General features: G+C 54.4%; 1 protein-coding gene across 9 annotated transcripts in view; it reads left to right on the top strand.

The window, feature by feature from the left end:
- The first annotated feature begins 751 nt into the window (after positions 1 to 751).
- The window catches only part of GPRC5B (G protein-coupled receptor class C group 5 member B), a 28,833-nt gene continuing 19,272 nt past the window's right edge, over positions 752 to 10,312 (top strand). Inside the window, exons 1-2 of one of the 9 annotated variants that reach the window (XM_063655229.1) lie at positions 788 to 1,036; positions 1,584 to 1,659. The gene's annotated coding sequence lies outside the window, so the exon portion shown is untranslated. Of the gene's footprint in view, positions 1,037 to 1,245; positions 1,760 to 2,040; positions 2,230 to 3,302; positions 4,078 to 4,654; positions 4,825 to 10,312 lie in introns of those variants that run through there. The other 8 variants (XM_063655227.1, XM_063655228.1, XM_054454207.2 and 5 more) reach the window with 8 other exon arrangements.

Here is a 10,312-nt window from a genome sequence, read left to right as displayed (position 1 = left end):
TAGGGAGAATAACAGTCTCTGGCCTAAAGGGTAACTGGGGGGATTAAATGAGTTAAAGAATTTATAACACTTAGAATAGCTGCTAGCACACAGAAAGCACTATGTACTCAGCTATTATTGTTATTATCATCCATGGGTGTTTGAACTTTTTGGAGGGAAGGAATGCACCTGCCACTCAATGTCCTCCTTCATTTTCACTCTGTGCTTCCTGTGGTATCATCACCCAAAGTGAAACTGACCATCACATTCAGGGTCCTCTGTAAAACAAGTGGGAAAGGGAATATAACCGTAACTGCAATGTTAAACAGCTCATACTAGGGATTTTCCACATGCCAGATCCTGCGTGAAGCACTTTACATGCAGCACGTGTTAGACCTTCACAACAACCCCAATAGGCATGTGCGATGAAAAAGATCTCCATTTTGCAGACGTTGAGGACATGTGGCTCACAAAAGTGAACTTGCCCACGTTGACAAAAAGATCTCGGCGTCAGTTCCAAGAGCTGCCACCAGGTGGCAGTGCCCATCCACTTTCCAAATGAGCAGTCCGGCGGGAACACACTAGGAAAGGGTCGTCCCGCAAACATTTAATGAGCGCCTACTGTGTGCCTGGAACTGTTCTAGGCTCTGAGGATCCATGCAAATAAACCAGGGGTGGGGCGAAAAACTGCCATTATGGTTCTTCCTTTCCATTTTCCCTTGAATATAATAAAAGGTATCCCAGAGATGCGTGCCCAAGGGGGATGTGGCCTAACCGGACCGGAACTGGGAGGCTGGCGGGGAGGGATGGGAGTATCTGGAAGGGCCACGGTCCCCAAAGATCAGGGGCTGCCACTATTCCCAGAAGGGAGTGTTCTGCATCTCACCTTCCTGCAGCCCCAGGGAGAGGGGAGCAGGGGTCCGTCCTCTCCCTTTTGGTCTTATGTGGCTGGGATGGTTGCGGCGACGGGGGAGAGATGCGGGGAGGGGCACCGCGGAGGGAGAAAGGAAATCTCACCCTGAGAATCCGGAGTGCGGGGAAGGGATGCTGCTCAAAGGTCTGTTTCTGACTTTGGCGGGGGGCCACCTGAGACTGCCAGGGTTTGATGGTCTGAAGGTCACCCAGGGAACCAGCCCTATATGGGGTGCCGGGAGCGCAGCTCTCAGGCCTAGTTGAAGCAATGCCGACCTCGGAGAGGCCTGAGGACTAGGACAGGGTGAGGCGGACTCAGTGACGGCTGCCCCGGACCCCTCCTTCAAGCAGGTCCCACGGCCGCCCAGCGGACACGCGTCCGGGCTGTGCCCTGAGCGTCTGCGGAGCGCACAGCCAGTGGCCCGGGCCGCTGAGTGTGTGAGCCCTGAAGGGCGGTGGACGTGTGCGTACGTGGGTGATGTGTGCGGTAGGGGTGGTGGCGATCCTGCGTAGGGACCCACGTGAGGGGTGCACCGGGTGGACGTGTGTGTTTCGAGGGGCCAAGGAAGCGGGTGTTGGTCCCAGTGTGGGTAAAGGGACAACGACATCTGGGAGGTGGGCAGTGAGGAGAGAGAAGAGTGTGTCCAGGAGGAACCTGCCTGGAGGAGGCCTAGCGGTGTGTGTGCACCTAGGTGTATACCGGGGCGTTGGTGACTTCGAGAGGCACCGGGCGGGATCGATCCTCTCTGCGTCTTGGACCTGGTGCTGGTATGTTTCGGGGAAGTTACTGCTTATGAACCCACCTTGGAGCGTGGCCTGGGGGCAGGAAGGCTCCTGCGCTGGGACCCCTGGGTCGCGATACCCCTCGGTAAGTGTATTGGCTAGGGGGGTGTTCCCGCAAATGGATCTACCCTGGGGAGTTGCCCGGCTCGTCTGGACTGCTTACGGGCGCACTGAGGTTGTGGGGGGAATGTCCCCGAATTGGGGACACGAGGTGGGGGGGATCGTCTCTGCGATCCGGGCTAGAAGCTACGAGCTTGGGCTCCGGGGGTGCATGCAGACGGCGCCTAGCCCCGCGCGGAACGGCCGGCGGGACCGGGGGTGGGGCTCGGAGGCCCGGGGGCGGGGCCGGCCGGGGGCGGGGGCGGGGCCGCGGCCGCTGCAGCAGCGCGGGCCGGGCCAGGGGGCGCCTCGCGCGGCAGCGACTCTGGCAGGCGCTGCAGTGAAGCTGGACCCGCAGGCGGGCGTGCGTGGAGCGGGGGCCGCGGCAGCGCTGCAGAGATGTGACTCGGGCCGAAGGCCAGCTGGAGCGTCGGCGCTGCGGGGCCGCGGGGGTCGGTGAGTGCGAGATGCGCCGATGCAGTGGAGGACGCTGTGGGGACCCCAGAAACTTTTCCCGCCGTGGATCTGGGAGAACTGGGGGGTCCGCTTCTTGTGTTTTTCTAAGCGCCCCCCCAACCCAAGCCAGGGAGTTTATTGCTGGTGGAGATGTGGGATCTGGGCGAGGGGAACCACGGTGCGACGAGAGCAGAGCCCTAGAGGGGTGAGCGGGGGAGGGGAGGGTCTGGGGACCTTTACCGGGGGAGGAGACTGTGCCCGGACCAGGTAGAGATCCAAGTCTCCCGGGAGGGTCTGGGGGCGACCACAGGTGAAGGGCAGCTGTGGTCCTAGTAAAGGAGGCCAGCCGTCTCCTAGACTCGTCGTGTGTGAGGAGCTGCGGGCTGGTCCTGGGGCCGCGTGGGGGGCTGACTGTGGACACGGCAGACGCAGCCGGGGGCACAAGGGCTGGACTTTGGGGGTGAACAGCCGCACCTGTCGCGGGGGCTGGGGGTCAAGCCCGCAGCCGGCTTGAGTGCGCATTACTCAGCAAGGGGAGGGGGGGACAGGGCGGTGGGAGATGGCAGAGCTGAGACCTGGGCTGGGGACGAATGACGGGGAGGGGTGGGGAGGAGGGGGCGGCTGCATACAATGGCGGGGGGGGAGTGGCGTTTCCCTCCCAGACAGGGGGCACTTGGACCTCTGGGAGAGGCGGCTGGGCTGGGGATAAATAACTAGACCTGTGCTCGATCCCCTCTCCTTGGGGGACACAGGCTTCCAGCCCCACGAGGACCCCACACATCCCGGGGTCCCTAGCGCTTGGGCCGAAAAGGGAGCGCGCAGGAGGAGCCCGCACCCGCCTTGGCCCCGGGCAGCCGGTTGAACAGCCTGGGAAGGGGCCAAGGACCTTGCCCCAGAAATCTCCCCCGTGCAGCGGGTTCACTCCTCCGTCCTTGCTCTGTCACACCCAGGCCTAGCCAGTCCTCCCTTTCCGTCCCCCGTTCGCTAAGGGGGCGGCTCCTTGGAGCGCGGACAAAGGCCCCTGGAGTGTGGCGGGCAGCGGCGTCCCCGCCTGGGGCCCCAGCCCACGCGCCACATTGGCCGCCCAACTGCACCAGGCCGGGGGGGCACCTGAACAGAGCCCAGAAAGCCCTGGGGGACCCCGCAAAGACAAGAGAAGTGGGGGAGGGATCTGGCACAAAAACCCCTGCACTTCGGCCAAGGAACCTTCTTAATTCAGAAGTTTCTTCGGTGGGGACTCGGGCTTGCGGAGGATCCAGGCTTTGAGTTAAACTGCATGCAAATGGCATGTAAATAGAATGCAAATTGGCATCTGTCGTTTGGAAGCCCTCCCGGCCAGTTTAGTATCTAAGACTGTGGAGTGAACAGTTTCCTATCTGCTCCCTGCTCTAAGCCTGGAAAGGGGTCAGCTGAGTTGGGAAGGGAAGGAGATTCCAGGAGGAAGGAGCCGCCATTTGGGGCACAGGCAGCAAGACAGGCAGTTTTGTCAGAAAGATAAACTCAGAATCTTTCTTGGATTAATAAGTTATTTCAAGAAGCGTGCCAGGGACAGAACTGGGTGCCTTGTATAAAACGGACAAAACCCCTGCTCTCCCGGGTCTGGGGAGGTGAGTGAACAAACATTAAACAAACCCATAGCAAATGGCTATGAAATCCGATTGGGATGAGGACGGCCAGGAAAATAAGATGGGGTGATGTAAAAGAAGGTGACAGGGGTGTATGTACCTGAGAAGACTGTTCCGGGAGTGACATTTGAGTGGAGCCCAGCTAGAAGAGGGGCCCGCCGCTGGGAGGTCTTGGAGGAAGACTGAACCAGGAGGAAGGCACTGTGCCTGCAAAAGCTTGGAGGTGGGAATGAGCTTAGAGGAACTGAACAAAGGCCATTGTGGCTGGAGCTGTAGGCAGATTTGGGGGTGGGGATAGGGGAATGGTAGGGACCAGCCAGATCACGATCTTTTGGGCCGTGGAAAGGAGTTTAGGGTTTATTCTGTTTGGACCAGTGAACCCTTGGAGGGTTTTGAGTGGGAGGCCACGGGATCTGATTTGTAGAAGCTCCCCTAACGTTGACAAGGGGATGGAAAATAGCCCCCCTTTCCATTCTGCCCATGGGGATAGAGAGACGCTGGGAGCCTCCAAGGGGCTCTGTCCAGCCTTGGGGGACCGCTTTGATCCTAGCCAGCCACTGCAAGCCAACTGGAGGAGCAGCTCAGGTTTTAAAATCCACTCCCTACTTTCAAACAGTTTTTATCCACCCTAACGGAGCCACCCGGAGCCCACGGCCCCATAAGCACTTTCTCGCAGAGCTTCCTGGGGGTTCCGCTTAGTCACATTTTCTTCTCGGAATTACAGCCTGAGAGGAACCAACCACTGTGGATCGGGCAGCCAAGGATGCAATTTGCATTTCAATGATTGCTTTTATTTACAGGACTGGAGCTGCTTTGCATATTCATGGATCACAGAGCTTGTGTTCTTGCAACCCTGTTTACTAACCTATGAGGATTTTTTAATTTGAGAGCCCTCAAATGGGCCAGTGGTCTAGTCAGCATTGGGAAATGAAGATTATGAGATCCTGTAACTTGGAAAAGATATCAGAGGGTGAGAATTGGGGGTCTGGGAAAGAGCGGGTCTGGGAAAGAGCTTAAAGTCAGGAAACCTTGTAACAGTTTAATCCTGCAGAGCAGGAAATGGACCAGAGGCTCCAGCAGGAGTGAGCTGGGACAGACTGTGATGCTGGGGTGCATGGGGATACTGGCTCTGCAGCCCCATCCTGGGCCTCTGCCACACGTGAGGGGTTCAGAACAGGGATGCAGCAGAAAGGCCTTGAGATCAGGAGCTGAGAGAAATGGGTGCTAGTCCCAGGCCAGCCTGTAAATTCCAGTGAGCCCCTGGCCAATTTTCCTGACGTCTCTGCCTTCATTTTCCCAACAGGAAAATGGGAATCATGATTGTCTTTCTTTTTTGAGACAGTTTAACTCTGTCGCCCAGGCTAGAGTGCAGTGGCGCAATCTCGGCTCACTGCTAACTCCGCCTCCCGGTTTCAAGAGATTCTCCTGCCTCAGCCTCTCGAGTATCTGGGATTACAGGTGTGCACCACCATGCCTGGCTAATTTTTATATTTGTAATAGAGACAGGGTTTCACCATGTTGGCCAGGCTGGTTTCAAACTCCTATCCTCAAGTGATCCGCCCACCTCAGCCTCCTAAAGTGCTGGGATTAAAGGCATGAGCCACCGCGCCCGGCCATGATTGACTTTTTAACAAGCAATTCACTAAAAAGCTGTTGCTTCCTCTGTGTCAGGCACCAAACCTGACTTTTCTTTTCTTGTTTTCTTTATTTTTAATAGAGAGAGTCTTGCTATGTTGCCCAGGCTGGTCTTGAACTCCCTTCCTCAAGCAATCTCCTGCCTCCCATAGTGCTGGGATTATAGGCATGAGCCATCACGCCTGGCCCAGACTGAGTATTTTTCACGTACTTCTCAAACCAGCCTTGTAAGGCAGTGCTATCATTATCCCCATTTTACAGATGAAGAGACTGAGGTTCAGAGAGGTTAAGTAATGCCCAGTGTCATATAGTTCTGTCTGACTCCCCTCTTCTGGCCTCCTTCCCACTGAGGCCTTTCAGCCTGATGGGAGTGTGAACTGTGTACCCGTATTCATGTGGGTACTGGGCACTGAACTATTAAATATGTGCAGGGCTCAGAAATCCACTCCCACCCCACCTGCTCATTTTGTCTTTCCCTTCTGTGTTCCAGTGCCTACCGCCATCTTTAGAGAAGGTAGGTTAAGATGCCACTGACCTGCTAGACACTGGGAGGGGACATGGCTGGGGTCGAGGGGACACAGGGTGGAGCCGTGCTGGTAGCAGCTGGGGCAAGGCCAGTAAGAATGTTCTAGAACGGTTTTGTACATTTCATGTCTCCTTTCCTGTGAGTAAAAGGGAAGATGAGGATGCTGGCTCCCAAGAGAATGGCTGGTGTCTGCTCTCCGGGTGTCCTGGCTCTGACTCTGCAAGAGAGTTTCAGGGCACCCCAAAGGTCCTCTGGCCTGGGGTCTACCTCCACAATGAGGCTGTCACTTAGAGCACCTGCTGCAGGTTGCAGAAGAGCGTGGGAGTCCCCAGGGCCAACCACCCCAAGAGTGTCTCCCCTTCACACCACCTCAGGGACCTCTTTGGTTGGTGTTTGATGGGGGAGGCTAGAAGCCAGCAGTGGACAAAAACCTAAACCAGTAATCTCATTACGACACATTCTTTTCTTATTTTATTTTATTTTATTTTATTTATAACAGAGACAGAGTCTTGCTATGTTGCCCAGGCTGGTCTTGAACTCCTGGCCTCAAGCAGTCTCCCACCTCAGCCTTCCAGAGTGCTGGGATTACAGGCATGAGCTTGGAAACCAGCGGTGGACAAATACCTAGGCGAGCCACCTCGTTACAACACCATCTCCATGGCAACCGACCCTTCTAGAAAAATCAGTTTCAGAAGAGCTCACCACCTCAGACAAGGGAGCGTTTGCCAATCTTTTTTATCTATGTATTTATTTTATTTTATTATTATTATATTTTGAGCAGGGTCTTTATGCTGTCACCTAGGCTGGAGTCAAGTGGCTCGATCACAGCTCACTGCAGCTCAAACTCTTGGGCTCAAGCGATCCTCCCACCTTAGCCTCCTGAGTAGCTAGGATTACAGGCACACACCACCACACCTGGCTAATTTTTGTATTTTTATAGAGACAGGGTTTCACTATGTTGCCCAGGCTGGTCTCCAACTCCTGGGCTCAAGCGAATTGCCTGCCTTGGACCTCCCAAAGTGCTGGGATTACAGGTGTGAGCTACTGCCCTTGGCCTTTTTTGTGTATTTAATAGACACCTTATATAAAGTGCTTACCCCGTTAACTACCATCCTAAACCCTAATTATTGTAACCGTTAGCACCTTTGTTTTGCAGATGAGGCACCTTATGGCAGCTGCCCAGAGTCACAAGGTGCTAGCAGTGGTGTGGGGACATTATCGGAAACTGGGAGATCTGATTCCTAAGTTCACACCAAGGTATGGCCTTGGTGTAGCCTCCAGGCAGGCCTTGTTTTCCTTCTCACGCAAGGAATCCTGCCTGCCTGTGTTCTGACCTCTGCAGGCCCCAGCACGTGGAGAGATAGCATGTGCTGTTCCTCCACCTGCTAGCTGCTTCCGGCCCCTCTGCAGAGTGCGTGCATGAGCGCGCGCACGCGTGTGTGTGTGTGTGTGTGAGAGAGAGAGAGAGAGAGATGCAGTATATTTAAGAGCATCTGAGTGAGTCACATTTCTAGGAGCCTGGCTGGCAGCAAAGGTAATTAGTATGTGAGCTGAGTCTTGTGCATTCGTTCACATTTATTCATTACTCCTTTTGAGAAGCACACGCCTGCATCCCACGGGTTTGTTGCCATATATTCATCCCGTCCCAATCAGTCCTGCCTCGAGGCTGACTCGAAACCTCTAATCTGGTATTGTTCCTTTTGGGGCTCCTGGAGAGCTGCCCAGCTCTCGGCGGTGGGAGGCACCAGGTGGCTAATTTAGCAGGATGGGGGCTTACCTGCCAGGGGGCACAGTGGATTGTGGGCATTGCCTGCCTTGTCTTGGGCTAGGGTGGGGAGGTGAAGGAGCTCTCGCTGCTGTACGTGTCCTTGTGTATCCAGCCTCAGTACACCCCCACATCGCCTGCAGCACTGGCGGAAGCACTGGTGGCTGGACCCACTCCCTGAGAATCTACGTTTCTAAAGAGCTCCAGGGCGATGTTGCTGCTTTTGCCAGCTGGAGAACCAAACTTCGATGTAAACCTCTCAGACCCTCAGTTTCCTCCTCTGTAAATGGGAATGAGAACACACGGCCTTTCGGGGTGGTGTGAGGTTTGGAGACCACATTTATCCATTCATTCGGCAACTGGATTGTGAGCACTGCCCAAGTGCCAGGCACTGGGGAAATGGTGCAGACGACAAGGTCCTGGGCATGAGGTAGGGGTTGGGGGAAGAGGGGAATGGTGAGGAACAGACCAAAAGAGTAATACAAATAAAATAATCTGGCCCAGTGTGGGGGCTCACACCTGTAATCCCAGCACTTTGGGAGGGTGAGGCGGGCAGATCACTTGAGGTCAGGAGTTCGAGACCAGCATGGCCAACATGGCAAAACCCCCATCTCTACTAAAATACAAAAATTAGCCAGGTGCCTGTGATCCCAGCTACCTGAGAGGCTGAGGCAGGATAATGGCTTGAGCCCAGGAGGCAGAGGTTGCAGTGAGCCGAGATCATGCCACTGCACTCCAACCTGGGCAACAGAGCAAGACTCTGTCTCAAAAAAATAAAATCAAATAATTGAAAATTGAGGTACATACTACAAAGACAACACTCAAAAGATTGACAAGGACAGGGAGAATCTACTTTGGGTTTGTTTGTTTGTTTGTTTGTTTGTTTTTAAGATGGAGTCTCACTCTGTTGCCCAGGCTAGAGTGCAGTGGCGTGACCTTGGCTCACTGCAACCTCTGCCTCCTGAGTTCACGTCATTCTCCTGCCTCAGCCTCCCAAGTAGCTGGGATCACAGGCACGTGCCACCATGCCCGGCTCATTTTTGTATTTTTAGTAGAAACGGGGTTTCACCACGTTGGCTAGACTGGTCTCAAACTTCTGTCCTTAAATGATCTGCCTGTCTCGGCCTCCCAGAGTGCTGGGATTACAGGCGTTAGCCACTGTGCCAGGCCAGGGAGAATCTACTTTGATTGACTTGCCAGTCAAAGGCTCAGCAAGTGGCACTTCTGGGACTCTAGTGTGTAGTAAAAGCTAGTGTGTAGTAAAAAGCAATAGGACAATTGTTTGCATCCGGCCTCTCCCCTTTGTAGCTGCGTGACCTTGGACAAGCCTGCTGTCCTCCCTGACCAGGTTTTGTCTCCTGTAAAATGGAGAGCGTAATAGTACTTACCTTATAGAATTATAATGCGGATCATTAGGTATTAATATACGCAAAGTACACAGAGTGCCTAGAACATAGCACTGTAAGGGTTAACCAGTTATTGTTGTCACTTTGGCTGCAATAGGAAACTGGGGGGCATTTCTGAATTGCCCAGAAATCCTAGATGAGCTGCCTCAGCGTCAGTCTGTGAGGCAGTGTGCTACACCCCTCCCCCAAACATCCTGGACATTATCCTATGGAGTGGGTGGCTGTCACCTCATGGGCAGCCTTGGCAATGATAATGACCCATTGAGACAAGTGGTGCCATCAGTTGCATCTGTGTGCTTAGATATTGGGTAGGGAGGACTTCCTGGAAGAAGGGGGCCATAAGATGTGGGAGGAATGTTAGAACTTCTTTGTTGGTAAGTGACAGAAACCCAGCTCAAACTGGCTTAATCCAAAAAAAGCAGGGGCTGGGGGAGTTAACTGGCTGCTGGAACTGCAAAGACCAGGCTGGCTTCAGGCATGGATGAATCCAGCCATTCAGTGTATTAGGACTGTGGTTCATCCCATAGCTGTTTCCTCTGGGACAGCTTTACTCTCAGACAAGCTCTCGCCCTGTGTGTTCTCCAGCTTCAGGCCTCCATCCTTGTAGTTTTTCAATCCCAGCAGAAAGAGAAGACCTCTTTCCAGTGAGTGCTAGAACAATCCTAGAGGGGATTCTCTTGGGCCTGGCTCAGGCCACGTGCCCTTCCATGAACCACTCACTGTGGCTAAGGGTAGCATAAATGCTCTGATTGGCCAGGCCTAGGGCAGATGCCCATGCTGGGAGCTCAGACGCAAGGTAGCTCTCCAAGGGAAAATCAGATGCTCTTTCCAGAAATGGGAGAAGCGGATGCTGAGCAGCGAAAACAACAGCTGTCCCGGAAGAGCAGAGAGTTCCACCCTCAGGGATGAAAACAGAAAGCAAGAGTGTATCTATTTCCCATGTCAGAGAGGAGTCAGGAGCTGGAAACCTGGACCAGGGCCATAGAACTCTGCACCATTTCAGAAGCTTGGTCGCCATCTTGGTGTTGGCATCCTCCACATAGGTTTTCTGTTGCGGTTGCATGGCTGAGCAGGAAGAGGGAGGAGCTGGAGAAACAGAAGTCCCAATTTGCAGCCAGGTCTGGAA

Source organism: Pongo pygmaeus, chromosome 18, assembly GCF_028885625.2.
Source record: "Pongo pygmaeus isolate AG05252 chromosome 18, NHGRI_mPonPyg2-v2.0_pri, whole genome shotgun sequence".
NCBI classification, from domain to species: domain Eukaryota; kingdom Metazoa; phylum Chordata; class Mammalia; order Primates; family Hominidae; genus Pongo; species Pongo pygmaeus.
This window is presented reverse-complemented; position numbering and strand designations above follow the sequence as displayed.